The sequence below is a fragment of the Pinus tabuliformis genome, chromosome 9, assembly GCF_031772625.1.
Source record: "Pinus tabuliformis cultivar Carrire ecotype Pingquan chromosome 9, CPIR1, whole genome shotgun sequence".
In the NCBI taxonomy this organism is placed as follows: domain Eukaryota; kingdom Viridiplantae; phylum Streptophyta; class Pinopsida; order Pinales; family Pinaceae; genus Pinus; species Pinus tabuliformis.
Window position 1 is genome coordinate 513,471,672 of NC_142307.1, and position 22,092 is coordinate 513,493,763.

The following is a 22,092-nucleotide window of genomic DNA, read 5'->3' on the forward strand; positions in this document are numbered from 1 at the left end:
AGATGCAGCAGCCACATATTCCGCTTCTGCTGTAGATAAAGCAATCGAACTCTGTTTCTTGCTGAACTAGGATACTAATCTGGAACCCATAAAGAATGCACCACCACTTGTGCTCTTCCTGTCATCCACGCTTCCGGCCCAATCTGCATCTGTGTAAGCATGAAGTGTGAGATCTATATCTCTAGGATACCATAAGCCATAGTTTTGAGTTCCTTGAAGGTACTTGAAGATTCTCTTTACTGCCTGAAGATGAGTTTCTTTTGGATTTGCCTGAAACCTTCCAACTATTCCCACTGCATGCATAATATCTGGTCGAGTACCTGTCAAATAAAGCAAACTCCCAATCATGGATCTATAGGTTGGTTGATGTACTGTTGTTGATTCATCATTTGCACTAAGGCTGCATCCCGTAACCATGGGGGTACATACTGGTTTCGAATCTTCCATGCCATACTTCTTCAAGATCTGCTTGAGGTACTTGGTTTGAGACAAGAAAATACCGCCTTCATTTTGTTGGATTTGCAATCCAAGAAAATATGTCAATTCTCCAAGTAATGACATTTCGAATTCTTTCTGCATCACCAAGGCAAAGCTTTGACTCATAGCTTCTTCATTGCTCCCAAAGATAATATCATCTACATACACAACAAGTATTAGCAATTTGTTATTTTCAATTTTTATATATAGATTGCTATCTGCTGATCCTTTTGAAAATCCTTGTTGATGAAGGTATCTGTCCAACCGATAGTACCAAGCCCTTGGAGCTTGTTTAAGCCCATAGAGAGCCTTTTTTAAGTTTGCATACAAGATTTGGATCATTTCCAAGGATAAAACCATCTGGTTGCTCAATGTACACTTCTTCTTCTAAGTCTCCATTCAAAAAGGCTGACTTCACGTCCATTTGAAATACTTTGAATTTTTGAAAGCTAGAGAGGGCAAGGAACATTCTGATGGCCTCAAGTCTAGCAACAGGAGCAAAAGTTTCTTCAAAGTCTATTCCTTCCTGTTGAGCATACCCTTTGCAAACAAGCCTGGCCTTGTTTCTAATAACTTCCCCATTTTCATTCAACTTGTTCTTGAAGATCCATTTTGTTCCTATGACATTCTTGTCTTTTGGTCTAGGAACCAACTCCCAAGTGTTGTTCTTTTCGATCTGCTCAAGCTCTTCATCCATTGCCTTGACCCAATACTCATCCTTGCATGCTTCTTTTACATTTTGCGGTTCAGTGGAAGAGAGCAATGCCAAATAGCTTGAAGCTTCTGCAACTGTTCTTCTTGTTTGTACACCTGCTTCTTTCTGCCCCACAATCTGAGATTCTGGATGATTCTTCTGAACATATCTGGATGGAGTCATCTCTTCTATTCTTGTCTGCTCCTCTGGTTCTTCTTGAAGTTCTTCTTCTTCATCATTCTGTCTTTGAGGGTAGCCTTCATCTTCTTCGATGTCTTCATGATGTACTTTCCTAGGAATGTATCCCTTCTCATCAACCACTACATCAATGCTGTCAACAATTCTACCAAGTCTTTTATTGTAGCACTTGTATGCTTTGCTATGTGGAGAATAACCAAGAAGAATGCCTTCATCTGCTCTAGGTTCAAGTTTGCCAAGTTGCTCATCAGTATTCTTAATATAACATTTGCTCCCAAAGATTTTGAAGTGCTCTACTGAAGGAGTTTCACCACACCAGAGCTCATGAGGGGTTTGAGTGTTGTTCACCCGGACATTTGTTTTGTTGAGAATAACAACCGCAGCATGTGCAGCTTCACCCCATAAAGTTGCGGGAGTTCCTGACTCATCAAGCATAGCACGAGCCATTTGTTGGACAGTTCTGTTCATTCTTTCCACAACTCCATTCTGCTGAGGAGTTCTAGCTGTAGAGAATTCTCTTCTTATCCCATGTTCTTCACAGAAATCGAAAAATTCATTTGAGGTAAACTCTACACCTCTGTCGGATCTGAGGCACTTAATTTTGTATCCTGATTCATTTTCAACCAAGGCTTTGAAGGATTTGAATTTTTCGAATGCTTCATCTTTGTGCTTCATAAGTCCTAACCAGACAAACCTGGAGAAATCATCAATGAATAATATCAAGTATTCTTCTCCTCGAGGTGTCCTTTTCCTGAATGGACCACATGTATCTGTATGAACTAGCTCAAGAGGCATGCTAGCTGATCCTTCCTTTTCTGGAAAGTTAGTTCTGGTTTGCTTTCCAAACTGACATGATTTTCATATGGTGTTGTCTGGAATTTTGATATCTGGAAGATCGCGAACTGCCTGATATCTGCATGCTTTCCTTATTTGTGAAAAGCTTAGATGCCCCAACCTTCGATGCCATAACCAGTGTTCATCATCCTTGCTTAGATAGCATTGTTGTTGTCCTTCTTCAAATATGTATAGATTATTTGGAGTTCTTTTACCTTTGATCACCGTTTTACCTGTATCAAGATCACGAACAAGACATCCATTTGTTCTAAATATCACCTCGGTTCCTTGATCACACATCTGGCTGACACTTAGAAGATTATGTTTCAATCCATCAACATACAAAACATTTCCAGCCTTGACCTTTTCTTTTAACTGAGCAATGCCTTTTCCTTTTATAGTTGCAGGAGTATCATTTCCAAAAGAAACTTTCTTTCCCTTTTCTAGAGCAGAATATGACTCAAGTTTTTCTTTATCACCTGTCATATGCTTCGAACATCCACTGTCAATGTACCATAGATTTTCCTGTCCCTCTGCATAAAATGTTATCCCACATCTTTCTGTTTGTGGTTCCTTTATTCTCCATGTTTTGGTGCTTGAGGCTTGTTCCTTTGCCTGCTGAAACCTGCTTCTGCATTCAGAATCTTCATGACCAAAGTTATTGCAAATAGAACATTCAACTTCATTTTCAAGAGCCGAAAAGTTATTATAGGTCCTTTTTGTAATCCCAGTCATACTTCTTTGCTTTTGAGCTTCTCTAGTCATGATTGTTTTATATGCGACACATTGAGCTGCTTTGTGACCAAAGTTATGGCAAGAGAAGCATTGTCCATTGAAGAAACTTCTGCGATTATCAAATCTACCAGCCAAATGATTGTAATTTCTACTGTCATCCATTCTTGAAGCAAATTGAGAAGATTTTACCTGTGGCTAGTTGTAGCTTTTGTTCACCCTTGAGAAGGATTGCCCTTGGTTTACCTGATAGTCTTTGTTTGTTCTTGATGTAATTCGTCCCTGCTTTACCTGGTGATCTCCATTGTGCTTTTGCTCATTTCTTCTTGTTGCATCAAGATAACTCTTTGAGGTGGATGCTTGAGAAGTTTCTCCATTATACCCCAAACCTGTCTTGTTTAGTGGAGAACGTTGTACATTGATGATCTCATCCAGAGTTTCAGATCCTTTGACAAATTTAAGATTAATAGCTTTTGTTTTCTCAACCTCTTTTCTAAGGCCAACAATTTCACCTTCTAATTTTTCAAGATGTTTTTCCTTTTCATCAATTTGAAATTGTAGAGTATCAATGATCATATTCTTTTCTTCTATACATCTCTTGAGTCTAGTAATTTCTTCATAAAGGCTATCCACATCTATAGCATCCATATAATCATCATCTTCAAATGCCATTAACAGTTTATAGTCATTACCTCGTTCATCTTCATCACTATTTGATAGACCATCACTATCTTCATGAGTGTAGTAGCTCTTCTTATTTGCGTTCTGTTTCTTGTTCCATCTAATAGGTTCCTTTCCCTTGTTGATCTTATCCTTATGAGGACATTTGGCAGCATAGTAACCTACTCTTCCACAAGCAAAGCATTTGAAGGGCAACTTACCTCTGAACCGTCCAGCACCCCGTTGAAGATTTCTGACAAAATTTGATTCTTCTTCTTCTTCTGACCCATGTCCTGATTCATAGTACTCTCCTTTGCCTGAAGCCTTGAAGGCAGCTTCTCTCCTGTCAGATGGACCTCCTTTCCTCATTTCATAAGCAGTTAGAATTCCGTGTAGCTGAGACATAGTAAGTGTTCGTAGATTTTCCTTTTCTTCTATAGCAGACACTTTAGATTCAAACTTGGGGGACAAAGATCTTAGAACCTTTTCAACCACAATAGCCTCTTTTATTTCTTTACCCAAGTTTTTCATGCAATTAACAATCTCATCTACCCGAAGGAAATAGTTAGCCACACTTTCATCATTATACATTCTGAGATTCTCATATTGAATTCTGAGGGTTTGAATTTTAGCACGCTTAACCTGTTCATCTCCTTCGTAGCTCAAGACAATCTTGTCCCATATTTCTTTTGCAGATTTATATTGCATAACCTTCACAAATTCTGTTTGAGATAAGCATCCTAGTAGAGTATTGACTACTTTAGCATTTGTTTCATATTTCTTTTTCTCGGCCGCATCTGTAGGAGTAGCTGAAGGAAAAGTGTAGCCTGTATCTATGATATCCCATACTTCTGTACCAAGAGATTGAAGATAGGCAGTAACTCTTACCTTCCAATAATTGAAGTTTGTCCCATCAAAAATTGGAGGCCTGATTGATGCTTCCCTCTCGTAATTGCTCATGATGAATGATCTTCCTTCAAGCAATCAAGCTTCTCTGAAGGACCTGCTCTGATACCAATTGTTGGAAATAATACTGAGATGGGGGGGTGAATCAGTATTATCAAGCCAAATATTCCCTTTTCTAAATTCCAGATGATATACACTACTTCAGTTAATACAACCCGCGTATATACGCAACTACAGATAACGAAAACCGCGTATATAAATCAGACTTATAATTTGAATTATCTTTCAGATGTCAGTTATTAATCTGTGATTCAGATGCACATAAACAGTACCAGAAACAGTGAAACAAAGCAGAAGACAGTCACACACAAGAACACAAGATATAAGGAGGAAACCCAATGTGGGTGAAAACCCCCTGCTGCAATTTGTCTCTATCTTCTTTTTAATTAGAAACTTTTCTTTACAATGTCTTGTACTGGAGCAGTCTTTACCAGTACGCAGGCTGCAACCTGCAGAGAGCTACAAATCTCTCTCGTTTTCCAGCTTCCCTGGAAGGGAGCTCCAACCCCCTTAGTTCTTGTACTAGCTTGAGATACTAGTACGCAGGCTCCTACCTGCAGAAGGCTGCAACCTTCTCTTTGCTTTCAGGGACCTCGTTTCATTAATATTCAGACTGGATCCACAAGTAAAATCAATCATACATCAAGAATTTCTGCATAACCCAAACTCCTTTTCACCAATCATAAGCTGAAAACAACCAAGCACTTCTCTGATCACTGAACCCAGAACACAGTAACTGTAATCAAACACCAATTCTGAACCCAGAACACTGCAACAATAAAACAGAAGCAGCTAGAACATAAATCAAGACATATACGCTACTTCACTGTTCATCAACCTGCGAGTATACGCTTCTGTACCACACCCAACCTGCGTATACGCGTCTTTCATTCACAGAAAACGCGTATATACGCAGCTTCAATTCGCTGAACCTGCGTACAGATCTATAAAGGATAATTTATTCTTTAAGCATTCAGACATTAGTTAGCCCAGATTTATAGATCAAGAGTGCGCCACATATAACAGATCAAAATCATACAGAGATACCAATGTTCAAGCCTTGAGATTTAGATCCATCAATAGTCCTTATCCTTCTTGCGTTCAGGTTCCACCTTCATTCAGATCTAGATCTGCACCATAACCTTAATCACCCGTATTCCATATCTATCACAATATCAGATATTCAATAATTCAGAGGATGCCTTTTCACATGATCTCCTTCCTCTTTTATAGTTATAGGCCTTGCACAATACCACGGGCCAAAACCATAGTAATCCAATACCAAAGGCCAAAAACCTGGGTTCAACTCTTCTGCCGAGATACCATGGTCCACAACCAAAGGTTCAAATTCCAAGGACTAACAACCACGGACCAAAAATAAGTTTCCCATCATGTACGCGCTTTTATGTGCATAAAAGTGCGTGTATACGCATACACGACTTAGGAACGTATAAACCGCGTGTATACGCGACTTCGGCAAAGTGTACCTGCGTATACAATATTTCCTTCATTCTGAGCACTTGAACTGAGATCTGTCACCAAAGTGAGTTGCCATCAAGGACAAAACCTGTACCATAGCGCCACATCTGTGCCAAAATGCCAACAGAAATTAGTCATGCTCCACTGTTTTACAACCAAACAACTGCCATGGTACTTGTGTCATCCATGAGATGAGTCTTTCTTGACAAGACAAAAAATGATCACAAACTTGCTTCTTCAACCTCAAACTGCCTACTCAACCTACAATTCCTAGCATTTTTCTTCATTTTGATTGGGTGCACTTGAACTAGCAAACCCTGATTTTCCTCTTTTCTTTTGGCTGCCCTCCTATCTAAATCTATCCTTATTTCTTCCAAGGGCTCAGATTAAGCAGTTGGGCCCTTTTTTTCTGTATCTATCTAGTGATCTGCCAAGCTTGAACTATTTGGACAAACCTTCATTGTCTATTCTACAGCAGGAAATTTAAATATGGACTGGCCCAGATTGAGCTGTTGGACCATCCACCAAGTGAGATAAGAAACAGTGTTTGCACATCGTGAACTTGCTTTGCACAAATAGTACAATAGTGGCATTTTGACTGGCCACTTTCATGGTCTTTCTTTGGGGTTCATTTTCTTTCTTTCTTGACCAACTCATTTTTCTTTCCCTTTGATTTTTCTTTTAGGGCATACCCTCTTTACATTTTTTAATTATCTCTATTTGTTTACAAAATATGGAACCTTTGCAGCATGGAAAGGATGATCATATTTGGCATTCCCACAGTCAACCATGAAATATGACACATATTGGTATAGGAACCTAACAGATGGTGTGTTAATTTTCTTTTTATTTCCCTTATTTCAATTATTTTCATAAGTTTAAACATTAAGCTAGTAATAACAAATAAAATATATAAGGAAATAAATTCATAATAATATATATATATATATATATATATATATATATATTTATGATGAATTGTTCTAGTGGAATGTCCATGATAGTTTATAGATCAAGCAGTGTACTATTTTTCCTTTAATATGGTCCTACAAAAAGGATGTGATAATAGGATTTGGATACCCATAAAAAGCTTCAAATGGAGACATCTTTGAAGATGTGTGATAAGTGGTATTATACCACCATTCTACTAGAGAAAGCCACTTGACCCATTGAGATTTCTTTCCTAGAAAATAGCAATGAAGATAACCCTCTAAACATTTGTTAACTTTTTTCTACTTTACCATCTAATTATAATGCGTGATATGTTGAAATCATAGCTAGTGTTGTTCCCATATCTTCCATAATTATTTCCAAAATCTTCCTATGAATTTTGGATATCTATCACTTATTACTGCTTTAAGGAATCCATGAAGCATATGAATTTCCTTCATGAACAATTCTGTTGCTTGGCTTGTAGCATATGTACTTTGAATTCCACAAATATTTTCATATTCTTTGAATCTACCCACAACCACAAAAATGGCATCCTTACCTTCTGATTTTGGCAAACTTGTAATGAATTTCACTAATATGACTTCCTATATTTTATTACGCGTGTGTAAAGGTTGAACTAACCATGGAACCTTGATTGTCTCTCCTTTATTTCTTTGGCACACTTGCTTTTACAATTTTTTTTGATAGATTTCTTCATTTCTTCCCAAAAAGAATCTTTTTGATCCTTTGATATGTTTTAAGGAACCTCGAATGTCCCACCCTAAGATATTTACGATACTACCGTAAAAAAAAAAAATGTTTCGTATTTGATTGAGGGCATAAAAATATTATATCCTTGTACCAAAGGATAGCTTCTTCCACTCCTAATGTTTCGCATAGATCTCTCTTTCTTTTAGACATTTTACTTTTCATCTAGATTATTGTCTTCTTACAATTCATGGCGAGCTTCCTCATCAACCAGGGATGGAGAATGTAGTGGAATATAAATTGGAGGTTTCTTTTATTCTATAAATGGAATATGCTACTTGTACTTCCCTTTTTTGTAAATTATTTTGAAATCAAACCCCTTGAATTTTTGCTTCCCATTTTTCACACTTTTTTGACAATAATCTTTACTCCAAAAGTACTTTAGGCTATCATGGTCTATCCTATTCAACTCTCATTAATAATTCATTATATCCTCTAGAAATTGTACCCAATGTCCTAAATCATTAAATCCATAAAACAACTACTTATTCAACAAAATTCGCATCCATTGGGATTGATAAGTTATATTCTCTAATACTAAGTTTAAAGTTGTCACATTTCCTCTACAATAAATACTTCCTACATTAGCAACCAAGACTTGAAAAATTGTCACTTTATACACAAAATGATTGATGCACTCAACTAATCTTTTATACTAAAGTTATGGCACTACCTTAATCAGTAGATACTATGACCTTTTTCTTCTCAATGGAATATGCATTCTTAAGGGTTTGAGGTGCTAAAAAACCTACCAATGCATGATGGGCATTTCACACCTATCAAGATATATGTTGTATAAAATTTCAATATTGTTTTCCTGCCTTTTTAAGTTCACAAGTGCTTCTTCATCCATTTGTGTGGACTCCTCTACTTCCTCCTCTTCATTATATTCCAAGGTGAACCATTTTGTTTAGTGACATTTATTCCCTTTAACTATTTACTATTACAACCAAACCATAATCATTTTTCTCTTCTTAAATTTGTTTCGTTCCTTGATATTTACGTATTCTAAAGCAGGTTTTCCCTATGAGGCACAAATATGTATTTGCTTCATATGTGTGTTCTAGTGGTAGATGTTGGCATCATGGCACAGGTGTTGTCCTTGATGGCAACTCACTCAAATGGCAGATCACAGTCAAGCCCTCAAAATGAAAGAAAATAAGGTATACGCAGGTTCCTCGTATCAAAGTCACGTATACACGCAGATGTACTGATCTAAAGGCGCGTATACATATGCACGCATTTTCATGCAAAGAAAAGCGCGTACATTTGGGAAATCTCATGATTGGTCCATGGTATTTAGTCCGACATATTTGAACCTATGGTTTTGGTCCTTGGTATTGCATTTAAAGTGTTGAACCCAAGTATTGGGTCCCTAGTATTAGTTCTCAATGGTTTTGGACCATGGTTTGAGTAAGGCCTAGACTATAAAAAGGGAAGGAGATCATTTGGCAAGTGCATCGACTTATGTATTGAATATCTTAAGAGGAGAAAGATCTGGAGAACTGGTGATTGGTTGGTGAGAGATAGCTGGACCTGAATCAAGGAGGAACCTGAGAATTACAAGATGGTTAAGTTGATGGGTCAAGATCTCAAGGCTTGAATTGTAGTATCATTGTGTGATTTTGATCTATTATATTTGGTGCATGATTAGATCTATAAAACTGATAATCTGGGTATAACTGACGTCTAAGGATAAATTATCTTTTATAGATCTGTACACAGGTTTGGCACAGCAGAAGCGCATATACACGTAGGTTAAGTAAGTGAAGACTTCATATACGCTAGTTGGTTTTGGCACATCTACGTATGTACGCAGGTTTATATTGATGAAGTAGCATACGTCTCTTGAAATATGTTTTAGCTGATTCTGTTTATTGCTGCAGTGTTCTGGGTTCAGAATTGGTGTTTGGTTATTGTTATTGTTTTCCTGGTTACAACATTCTGAGAAGTTATTGGTTGACTCAGTATTTGTACAAAGGAGATTGGTTGTTGCAAATCTATTTAAATTTTGATTGATATTCATGGATCCAGTCTGAAAATTTATGAAACGTGGTCACTGGAAGAAAAGAGAAGGTTGTAGCCTTCTGTAGGTCAGCACCTACGTACTAGTACCTCAGCTGGTACAAGAGCTAAGGGGGTTGTAGCTCCCTTCCAAGAAAGTCTAGAAAATGAGAGAAGGTTGTAGCCTTCTGCAGGTTGAAGCCTACGTGCTGGTATAAGTCTGCACCACTACAGAATCATTGTAAATAGAAGTTTCTAATTGAAAGAAGATAGAGACATATTGCAGCAGGTGGTTTTCACCCACATTTGGTTTCCACCTTATATCTTGTGTTCTTTTGTGTGACTTTCTGCTCTACTTTTCTGTCCTTGCTTACTGTTATATGATTCTGACACACAGATTAATGATCAACATCTAAAGAATAAATTAAATTATAAGTCTGCAATTTATACGCGATTTTCATTAGTCAGATCTGCGTATACACGCTATTTTCATTAACCGAAGTAGCGTATACAGATCTGTGTATAAATTGAAAAAGAATTTGACTTAATAATATTGATTCACCCCCCCCCCCTCTCAGTATTATTTTCAACAATTGGTATCAGATCAGGTCCTTTAGAAGAAGCTTGATCGCTTGAAGGAAGATCTATCATTATGAGCAACTATGAAAAAGAAGCATCAATCAGGCCACCAATTTTTTATGGAAGCAACTTCGTCTATTGGAAGGTAAGAATCACTGCCTATCTTCAATCTCTTGGTACAGAAGTTTGGGATATTGTGGAAACAGGATACACTTTTCCATCAGCAACTCCTACAGATACAGCTGGTAAGAAGCAGTATGAAACAAATGCAAAGGCAGTCAATACTCCATTAGGGATCCTATCTCAATCAGAATTCGTCAAGGTTATGCAGCTCAAAACCGCAAAAGAAATATGGGATAAGACCGTTCTAAGCTATGAAGGAGATGAATAGGTAAAACGAGCAAAACTACAAACTCTCATAATTCAATATGAAAATCTCAAAATGTACAATGATGAAAGTTTGGCTAACTATTTCGTACGTATAAATGAGATTGTTAATTGTATGAAAAATTTGGGTGAAAAAATAAAAGAAGTTGTTTTGGTTGAAAAGGTTCTAAGATCTTTGTCTCCTAAGTTTGATTCAAAAGTTTCTGCGATAGAAGAAAAGCAGAATCTACAGAGCCTTACCATGTCACAGCTACACTGAATCCTAACTGCTTATGAAATGAGAAAAGATGGACCATCAGATAGGAGAGAAGTTGCTTTCAAAGCTTCAGGAAAATGAGATTACAAGGAGTCAGAACATATGTCAGAAGAAGAGGAAGAATCTAACTTTGTCAAGAATCTTCAACGGGGTACTGGAAGATTCAAACGTAAGCTGCCTTTTAAATGCTTTTCTTATGGGAGAGTCGGTCATTATGCTGCAAAATGTCCTCGTAAAGATAAACTTGACAAAGGTAAGGAACCAGTTAGATGGAACAGAAAACAGAATGTAAGCAAGAAGAGCTATTATACACATGAAGACAGTGATGGATATTCAGTTAGTGATGAAGATGAACAACGTAATGATTATATACTTTTGATGGCTTTTGAAGATGATGATTTCTTGGATGCTATAGATGAAGAAGCTCTCTATGAAGAAATTTCTAAACTCAAAATTTGTTTAGAAGAAAAGAATATGATTATAGATACTCTGACATCCCAACTTGATGAAATGGAGAAGCACAATGAAAAGTTAGAATGTGAAATTGTGGGACTTAGAAAGGACATTGAAAAAATGAGATATCTTAATCTTAGATTTGCTAAAGGATCTGAAACTTTAGATGAGATTATCAAAGTGCAGCGTTCTCCTCTAATCAAGACAGGTCTTGGGTATACCAAAGAAACATCTCAAGCACATAAGCCATCTTCCTCCAAAAGTTATCTTGAAGCTGCAAGGAGAAGTGAGCAGATTGACAATCGACAGCAAAGACCCAATGAAGATCACCAGGTAAATCAGGGACAATTTACCTCAAGAATGAACAAAGACTACCAGGTAAATCGGGGGCAATCTACTTCAAGGATGAATAGAAGCTACAACCAACCACAAGTAAATCATTCTCAATTTGCCTCAAGAATGGATGTCAATAGAAACTACAATCATTTGGTTGGTAGATTTGATAATCGCAGGAGTTTCTTCAATGGCCAATGTTTCTCTTGTCATAACTTTGGTCAGAAAGCAGCTCAATGTGTTGCCTACAAAACAATCATGACTAGAGAAGCTCAAAAACAAAGGAGTATGACTGGGATCATGAAAAGGACCGACAATAACTTTTTTGCTCTTGAGAATGAAGTAGAATGTTCTATTTGTAACAACTTCGCTCATGAAGATTCTGAATGCAGGAGCAGGTTTCGGCAAACAACTCAAAAGGAGCAAGTTTCATTGAGTCCCAAAACATGGAAAAAGAAAGAATTGCAATCAGAAAGATGTGGGATAGTCTTATATGCAGAGGACAGGAAAATCATTGGTACATCGATAGTGGATGCTCAAAACATATGACAGGTGATAAAGATAAACTTCAGTCATATAGTGCCTTAGAAAAGGAAAAGAAGGTCTCATTTGGAAATGACACCCCTGCACTCATAAAAGGTAAAGGTTCTGTTCTTTTGAAAGAAAAGGTCAAGGCTGGAAATGTTATGTATGTTGATGGCTTAAAGCATAATTTATTAAGTGTCAGTCAAATGTGTGATCAAGGAAATGAAGTAATATTTCGATCAAATGGATGCATTATTCGTGAGCTTGATACAGGAGAAACAGTGATCAAAAGCATAAGAACTCCAAATAATTTATATTTACTCAAGGGAGGACAACAACAATGCTATCTAAGCAAGAATGATTAACACTGGCTATGGCACAGAAGATTGGGGCATCTAAGCTTCTCACAGATAAGGAAAGCATGCAAATATCAGGTGGTTCATGATCTACATGACATCAGAATTCCGAATAATACAATATGCAAATCATGTCAATTTTGTAAGCAAACCAAAACTAATTTCTCTGAGAAGGAAGGATCAACTAGCAGGCCTCTTGAACTTGTCCATACTGATGTATGTGGTCCATCTAGGAAAAGATCACCTCGAGGAGAAGAATACTTTATATTGTTCATTGACGACTTTTCTAGGATGTGTTGGATAGGACTTATGAAGCATAAAGATGAAGCTTTCAAAAAATTCAAATCATTCAAAGCCTTGATGGAGAACGAATCAGATCGCAGAATCAAATGCCCTAGGTTTAATCAAGGAGGAGAATTTACCTCGAATGAGTTTTTCGATTTTTGTGTAGAACATGGAATAAGGAGGGAATTCTCTACTACAAGGACTCCTCAGCAAAATGGAGTAGTGGAAAGGATGAACAGAATGGTTCAACAAATGGCTCGTGCTATGCTTGATGAGTCTGGAACTCCCGCAACCTTTTGGGGTGAAGCCACATTGCCGCAGTTACTATTCTCAACAAGACAATTGTCCAGGTAAACAGCACTCAGACTCCTCACGAACTATGGTATGGTAAGACTCCCACTATAAAATACTTCAAAATTTTTGGGAGCAAATGCTACATCAAAAATACTGATGAAAACCTTGGCAAGTTTGAACCTAGAGTAGATGAAGGCATTCTCCTTGGTTACTCTCCCCATAGCAAAGCATACAAGTGTTATGGTAAGACTCCCACTGTAAAATACTTCAAAATTTTTGGGAGCAAATGCTACATCAAAAATACTGATGAAAACCTTGGCAAGTTTGAACCTAGAACAAATGAAGGCATTCTCCTTGGTTACTCTCCCCATAGCAAAGCATACAAGTGTTACAATAAAAGGCTTGGAAAAATTGTTGAAAGTATTGATGTAGTTGTTGATGAAGAAGGAAACACTCCTAGGCAGGTAAGATCTAAAGATTTCGAAGATGATGAGGATTATCCATCAACATCAAATCAGATTCATGATGAAGAAGAAACCCATGAGGCACCAGAAGAACAGATAAGGATAGAAGAAATGACTCCATCCAGGTACGTTCAGAAGAATCATCCAGAATCTCAAATTTTGGGGCAAAAAGAGGCAGGTGTACAGACAAGAAGAACCATTTCATAAGCTTCAAGCTATCTAGCATTTCTCTCCTCCACTGAACCACAAAATGTAAGAGAGGCATGCAAAGATGAATGCTGGGTAAAATCCATGGTGGAAGAACTTGAGAAAATTGAAAAGAATAACACTTGGGAGTTGGTTCCTAGACCAAAAGATAAGAATGTCATAGGAACAAAATGGATATTCAAAAATAAGTTGAATGAAAATGGAGATGTGATTAGAAACATGGCCAGACTTGTTTGCAAAGGGTATGCTCAACAAGAAGGCATAGACTTTGAAGAAAATTTTGCACCAGTTGCCAGACTAGAGGCCATAAGGATGTTCCTTGCTCTTTCTAGCTTTCAGAAGTTCAAAGTATTTCAAATGGATGTGAAGTCTACTTTTCTAAATGGAGACTTGGATGAAGAAGTGTATATTGAGCAACCAGATGGGTTTATCCTTGAAAATGATCCAAAGCTTGTATGCAAACTCAAAAAGGCTCTCTATGGCCTTAAACAGGCTCTAAGGGCTTGGTATTATCGCTTGGATAAATACCTCCGACAACAAGGTTTTATAAAAGGATCAACTGATAACAATCTTTATATAAAAATTGACAATGATAAATTGCTAATACTTGTTTTGTATGTTGATGATATCATCTTTGGTAACAATGAAGAAGACATGAGTCAAAATTTTGCCTTGGTAATGCAGAAAGAGTTTGAAATGTCTATGCTTGGTGAGCTCACATATTTTCTTGGTTTACAAATCCAACAAAACAAAGATGGTGTCTTTCTATCACAAACCAAGTATCTCAAGCAGATCTTGAAGAAATATGGGATGGAGGATTCGAAACCAGTATGTACCCCTATGGTGACAGGATGCAGCCTCAGCGCAAATGATGAATCGACAGCAGTACATCAACCAACCTATAGATCCATGATTGGTAGTCTGCTCTATCTAACAGGTACCCGACCAGACATTACGCATGCAGTGGGAATAGTTGGAAGGTTTCAGGAAAATCCAAAGGAAACTTATCTTCGAGCAATTAAAATAATTTTCAAGTATCTACAAGGAACTCAAAACTATGGCTTATGGTATCCTAGAGGTACAGATCTCACACTTCATGCATATACAGATGCAGATTGGGCAGGAAGTGTGGATGACAAAAAAAGCACTAGTGGTGGTGCATTCTTCATGGGTCCTAGAATAGTATCTTGGTTCAGCAAGAAACAAAGTTCTATTGCTTTATCTACAGCTGAAGCAAAATATGTAGTTGCTGCATCTTGCTACACACAACTCCTCTGGATGATGCAAACATTGCAAGACCTTCAAATCACTTGTACTCCACCTATCTCAATTTTTTGTGATAATACAAGTGCAATCAATATCTCAAAGAATCGTATCATGCATTCAAAGACTAAACACATACCGATCAAGTATCATTTTCTCCAGGAACAAGTGCTAGAACAAAAGGTCAAATTGGAGTATGTTCCCTCCAAGGAACAAGTTGTTGATATTCTCACCAAACCACTGCCCAAGTAGACATTTCAATACCTCAGACAGAAGCTAGGGGTAGTTGATGCATCATCTTGCTGTTGAATCCTGTCTATTTCAGAGAAAAATGGTTGTACGTGAGTTGAATGAGGAGGATCCGCATACATACGCCAGTTTATTAAGGTACAGTTGTGTATATGTTGGTTTGAAGAAAAGCAGTGGGGCCAGGCTTAGGATGAAAAGAGTCTGATATGGGTCTGACAGAGACCATCTGGCACAGGTTCAAGGGGAGCATATATTCTTCTAATAATGCATTGTTGGCATTATCTTAGAAGATCTTGGTTCAAATTTGGTTTGATTACAGGTGGAACAGGTGCAGAAGGAGAACATGGGTGCTGGTCTGAATAATGATTGACAAATGATGCTGATGTTTGTTGTTGATAACTATCAGAGTCTTACTGTAGATATGGTGTCTCTATGTCTTGTATTTCTTTTATCAAGGTCATGTAACGACCTATTTTGGTTTCCCCACTATGCCTGGGATGAATGATGTATTGTACTTATTTGTCATGTGTAAACTTCTGGTGTATCCCCACTTGGTTGGGTGGATGAGTCATTCCTGGTATATCCCCACTTGGTTGGGAGATGGTTGTATGTATGGGTCTTTGGTGATAGGAAGGTCTTTTATAATGTATAAAGTCATGTCTCTTGTGTAGATCATCTTCTTGCAGACCTTGCCTACAGTCAGGGGGAGCTTGGACAGCACAGCAGAACAGAGGATTCAGCATGTATTCAGGGGGAGCATAACCCTTTGCCCTTGATGTCAAAGGGGGAGAATGATTTTGAGTGACTTGGGGTTGCCATCAAGTCCAAAGGGGGAGATTGTTGGCATTATGGCACAGGTGTTGTCCTTGATGGCAACTCACTCAAATGGCAGATCACAGTCAGGCCCTCAAAATGACAAAAAATAAGGTATACGTGGGTTCCTCGTATCAAAGTCACGTATACACGCGGATGTACTAATCTAAAGGCGCGTATACTTATGCACGCACTTTCATGCAAAGAAAAGCGCGTACATTTGGGAAATCTCATGGTTGGTCCATGGTATTTAGTCCGACATATTTGAACTTATGGTTTTGGTCCTTGGTATTGCATTTAAAGTGTTGAACCTAAGTATTGGGTCCCTAGTATTAGTTCTCAATGCTTTTGGACCATGGTTTGAGTAAGGCCTACACTGTAAAAAGGGAAGGAGATCATTTGGCAAGTGCATATACTTATGTATTGAATATCTTAAGAGGAGCAAGATCTAGAGAACTGGTGATTGGTTGGTGAGAGATAGCTGGACCTAAATCAAGGAGGAACCTGAGCATTACAAGATGGTTAAGTTGATGGGTCAAGATCTCAAGGCTTGAATTGTAGTATCATTGTGTGATTTTGATCTATTATATTTGGCGCATGATTAGATCTATAAAACTGATAATCTGGGTATAACTGACGTCTGAGGATAAATTACCTTTTATAGATCTGTACACAGGTTCGCCACAGCAGAAGCGCGTATACACGCAGGTTAAGTAAGTGAAGACTGCGTATATGCTAGTTGGTTTTGGCACATCTGCGTATGTACGCAGGTTTACATTGATGGCAATAACTTTTTTACACTCTAAGATGGCAATATGATTGAAGAATTATGATAGAATTAAGGAGATTTGTGATTGATACAAAATGACTAATTATTGTATTTTTCTATACAGAAAGTGAAGAAAATGGAAAATCACTATTCAGGAGGAAAATACAAAGCCGAAGCAACTGCTATCCCTTTGACAGGAAGCTGTATCCAGACGAGGAAATCAAGATCGGAGTGCATGGTCCAGGAAAAGGAAGAGAAAACACGGCATCAACGCAAAAATACACAATGATAAGTTGGATATCAAAGATATGGCGAATCCCTCAAGATCCTTTGATCCTGAGGGATCGCTGCTTCAAGACTTATCTGTATTTTTTATACTTCTGCCTGGCCATTATAAAAATGGATAGCGCTGGTAGCCCAGGGGGGGATTTTATTGTCAATTTTTAGAACTTATTGTTGTAAACTTAACTTTGATCACCGACTCTCTTTGAAGAGCGATCACTGTAACTCTGCCATTTATGATTAATATATAACTTCGTTGTTGTTTCGTCTTTTGATCTTGGAGTAACTGTAGCAGTGCTTCCATGGTGGCTAAGGGCTTGGCCCTAGTGGATCACTTGCTTCTTGTATCATTATTTTACGATTACAGTCGTGTGTGGTTTGATTTTCTTTGTATTCCCTTAACTTGCTTTATTCAGTAATCTTTCGTTTCTAAACATTTCATTGAACTGCTATGTTATATCGAAATCGTAATTGGATAGCAAGATTGTTATTTACAGCCGAAATGTTATGTTGTTCCTTTTGAAACCATATTGCATTGTCTAATTTGGATTATGTTGTTTATTTGCAGTTGTTATTGCTGTTCATTTACAAATTGATATTGTTGTTCATTTACAGATTGATATTGCTGTTCATTTACAGTTGCGATTGATATTGATTTTCATTTACAGTTGTGATTGTTGTTCATTTAACTACAGTCCACGTATAATTGCAATTGTTGTTGATTTTACTGTTGTTCAATTATAATTGCAATTGTCGTTCCTTTATACCTGTGGTTAATTTCCTGTATGCTAGAATAATATTACTGATTCTATAGTCGCTACGTGTTTTCACTTAATTAAGTTTGTTGTTCAATTTCTATAGGTTTACTTGGATTTGTTGTTCCTTTCTTAGATTGTTGTTCAATTTCTTTATTATCTAAATATTGATGTTCAATTCCTTTCTTAGTTAAAGATAGTTGTTCGATTCCTTTCGGTTAAGATTGTTGCTCAATTCATTCCTGTAGATTAAGCTTTGATGTTCGATCTTTTCAATATAATTAGTTGTTGTTCCTTTTCTGCTAATTGAATTGCCATTTCCAGTTATTTGCTTTATTGTGGATTGAAAGATCAACAACTATAAAGGACACTGACTACCGTTGTCTAGGTTCTCAGATTGGAGATCTTGCCTATGATTGATTTTCATTTACATCAGTTTACAAAGGAAAGAGTTATCATTACTGCATCCTTGACTGATGATTGTTGTAGTTTCTTGAGTGAATGATTTAGTTACAAAGCATTTAAGTTTCTTGCCATTACAATTAGATTTTGTTTCCAGCATTCATTTACTTTTACTTTTGTAAGCACTATATTGCAAGCATTACTCTTGAACAAGTGGCCACCTTAGACTGAGTACACTCTTGAGATAAAAAATGGTACCTAGATTGATAATTAATGTAGGGTAAGTAGGGGTTAAAAGACACCTTTTAATCGCTCAACATTTTTCCACCGTTGTTGGGGAGAGTGTAGCCATTTGTTTCTTTTGAAAAGAGAGTAGTGTAAGTACCTGCTAGGAGAGAGTTGGGTTTTAAAAACGAAAGGTAAGAACCTATGTACGGAGCATGTAACAGCCCTGCTCCCCCGCCCGCTTTCCTGTAGATTTGTTGATTATTTTAGGTAGAAATAAGCATTTGATTTGTGTGCATGACTAAGTAGAAAAAGCCTGAAAAGAATCCTAAACCACTACCCAAACCTGATAAAGCTAAGAGACTGGTGACCCTTGGTCGATTGACCTTTATAGATGAAATCCTTAAAACAGTAGAATCTCAGCCGTCAGTAGGCCCTAGAAAAGTTAATTCTAGACAACCTACTAGTTCCCTTCAGGCCACAGAATCACCATCTATAACCTTTGCTAAGGTACACAGCCAAACAGAGGAGTAATATTTTCAAGAAATTGAGAATCCTAACCCAAAATTGTTACAAGAAGGGAACCTTAGTAATCTTTGCGAAGGAGGAGGAGAAATAAGGGAAACCGAAGAACCAATATCTCCTTTTGGAATAGTTCAGCCACTAAGCAGCCCAGATAAGGGAAGTGCTATCAAAATAATCCAGAACAAAGTTGAAGAACCTGAAGGGCTAAGATCCCCCCAGATATTAGTTCAGCAAGGAACTCTCATCATCCCTGACAAAGGAAGTGTTTTTAAGGCCATTCCTGCTCCTTCTAACCAGCCTAGGAATACACTCCTAGAAATCCCAGAAGGATATTGGTACATATTTGACCAAATGGCCTAGAACCAGCAAACCCCCAAACCTCCACACTGCAATATCCCATTGTAGATACTGCAATCAATGCACCTATGAAGGCCATTCCTCTTCAGCATATTCCTACATTCCATGGCCTAACATCGGAATATCCAGACGCATTTTTGTTTGAACTCGATGTACTATGCAGGGGGTATGACTATACCACCGATCCCCAAAAGCTAAAATTATTTCCCTCTACATTAAAGGAGGCTGCTTTACGATGGTTTATGGGGTTAGGTGGAGGTATTATAAACAACTGGGATCATATGAAAGGTGTTTTCTTGAAGAAATATCAGGATTATTGTAGGTCTAGAGAATTAAAGAATGAGATATTTCAGATGGTAGCTAGACCTAATGAGACACTATAAGAATGTGTTGAGCGCTTTCAGTATAATCTTCAGAGATCACCTTATGCATCACTACCCTTACCTGACAATGTATTAAAAACAACATTAATTAAAGGCATGAAGGAACAATGGGTTGAAACACTAAATATTATGGGAAAAGGTGACATCTATCAAGAAAATTTTGCTGGCATTATTGATTTGTGCATCAAGAAATTCACGAGGCAGTACAAGGCTAAAACCAGCAGAATGTGACATGCTCACAAGGGACAGCAAGATCTCTAGTGGAGGAGTAACCCGTGCAGAAATCGAGAATTTTTTGGAGAATTTCAAAACTGATATATTAGGGACTCTGACAACACAGCTCGATATTATGCAAGCAAAACAGAAACAAGCAAAAGTAGAGAAAAATCTGGCAATATTCTTCCCTAGATGCAGAAAGAAACACAGCCATAAAGAGTACCCACTAGATGCAGTTCAAGTCTGCGTTATTTGTACAAAATACCACTCCATAGAGAACTGCCTTTCACTCCTGGGTTTGAAAGCAGTATACAAGGAAGCGGTAGAAGAACCAAAACCAATGTATCTACTCAATCAGCGCCATCAATGGCAGCCACGACAACCAGGTATGCCCTCTGATCCATCTTATTCTTTCCAACCTCTGCAATATCATGCTCAAAAATATAAAACAATGTGGAAAAATCAGCCACCCTTTCAAACTGGTCACAACAACCATTTCCTTCATCACCATGGCCAAATCAAACAAGCCAACCTAATTGGCGAATTTTCCCTACTCTCCACCATATTGGAAAAACAATGCATATCCAACACAATGGTCCCCTCCCACTTTGCAGAATCAAGCCTGGCAGACAAACTGGAAGAGACCAATGAATCAGCTAGCAGGAACCATTCCACTCCCTCAACCCACACTGCCAGTGCCATATACAATACAACAAAACCCCCACTCCAACTTAATACCACAACTCCCAACCCAAACCAAATAATAGACAGGTTCAATCTATCCAAATAATCAAAACCCCAGAACTACAAAACCAATCTAAGGGAGTGCAACGACCTTCAATTAAGGTCTGGGCACATCATAGAAACTGAGGGAGATAAAAATGTTCAAGTTGAAAATCAATTACCCGCAGAACAACCATTACAAGAAGAAGATGTGGTCAGACAACAAACACATGACCAAGCAACCACATCTTCTCCCCCATTCCCAAAACAATTAATCATACCGCGCCCTATAGAACATCCTGACTTTGATATTCTGGGAGAAGTAAGAAATTTGTATATAAAAATCCCACTCCTCCAATCTATCCATGATATCCCAATATATGCAAAAACCATCAAAGTGTTATGTATAAAAACCAAGGAGGAGAATAACAACTAACCCAACAGTCCAAGAAGTTGGCACCCTATCTGATCTGTTATCAGGAAGAGAAGCTCCTATCAAATATGAAGACCCAGGGAATCCTATAATGACAGTGCAAATCAATGGACAAACCTTTTCAAATGCCCTATTTTATTTAGGGGTTGCAATTAATATTTTAACAACCACCACTTGTCAAAAATTGGGCATTACATCAATGGAACCAACCTCCACCTTATTGCAATTGGTTGACCAATCAGTGGTTAGACCAGAAGGTACACTTCACGATGTAATGGTATCCATAGATTCCTGGGAATATCCTGCCGACTTTCTGATAATCAACCCCAAAAACTGACTCGATACTTCACGATGTAATGGTATCCATAGATTCCTGGGAATATCCTGCCGACTTTCTGATAATCAACCCCAAAAACTAACTCGATGGACACCCGTTAATCTTAGGTAGACCTTGGCTTGCGACTGTTGATGCTTACATTGGTTGTCGATAAGGCAGTATGACTATAACTAGAGGGATTAATATCAAGAATCTAGCTCTATACCCTCCAGCCCAGCCAAGTGTAACAATAATAAAAACTAACAAACACCCTGTATCATACCTCATAGAAAACATTAGGTCCCCATTAACCATAGAAGATTCCCTCGACTTTAAAGATCAAATAGAGGATGATGTTATTAATAACTTCATTAACCAATCAGAATATAGATCCCATGTACAATGTCACATGATAGAGGCAGCATTTGACAATGAAATAGAAGAAGATCCTCTCAAAGACACTCATGAACAAACAATACCCACTACCTTTGTTTCAA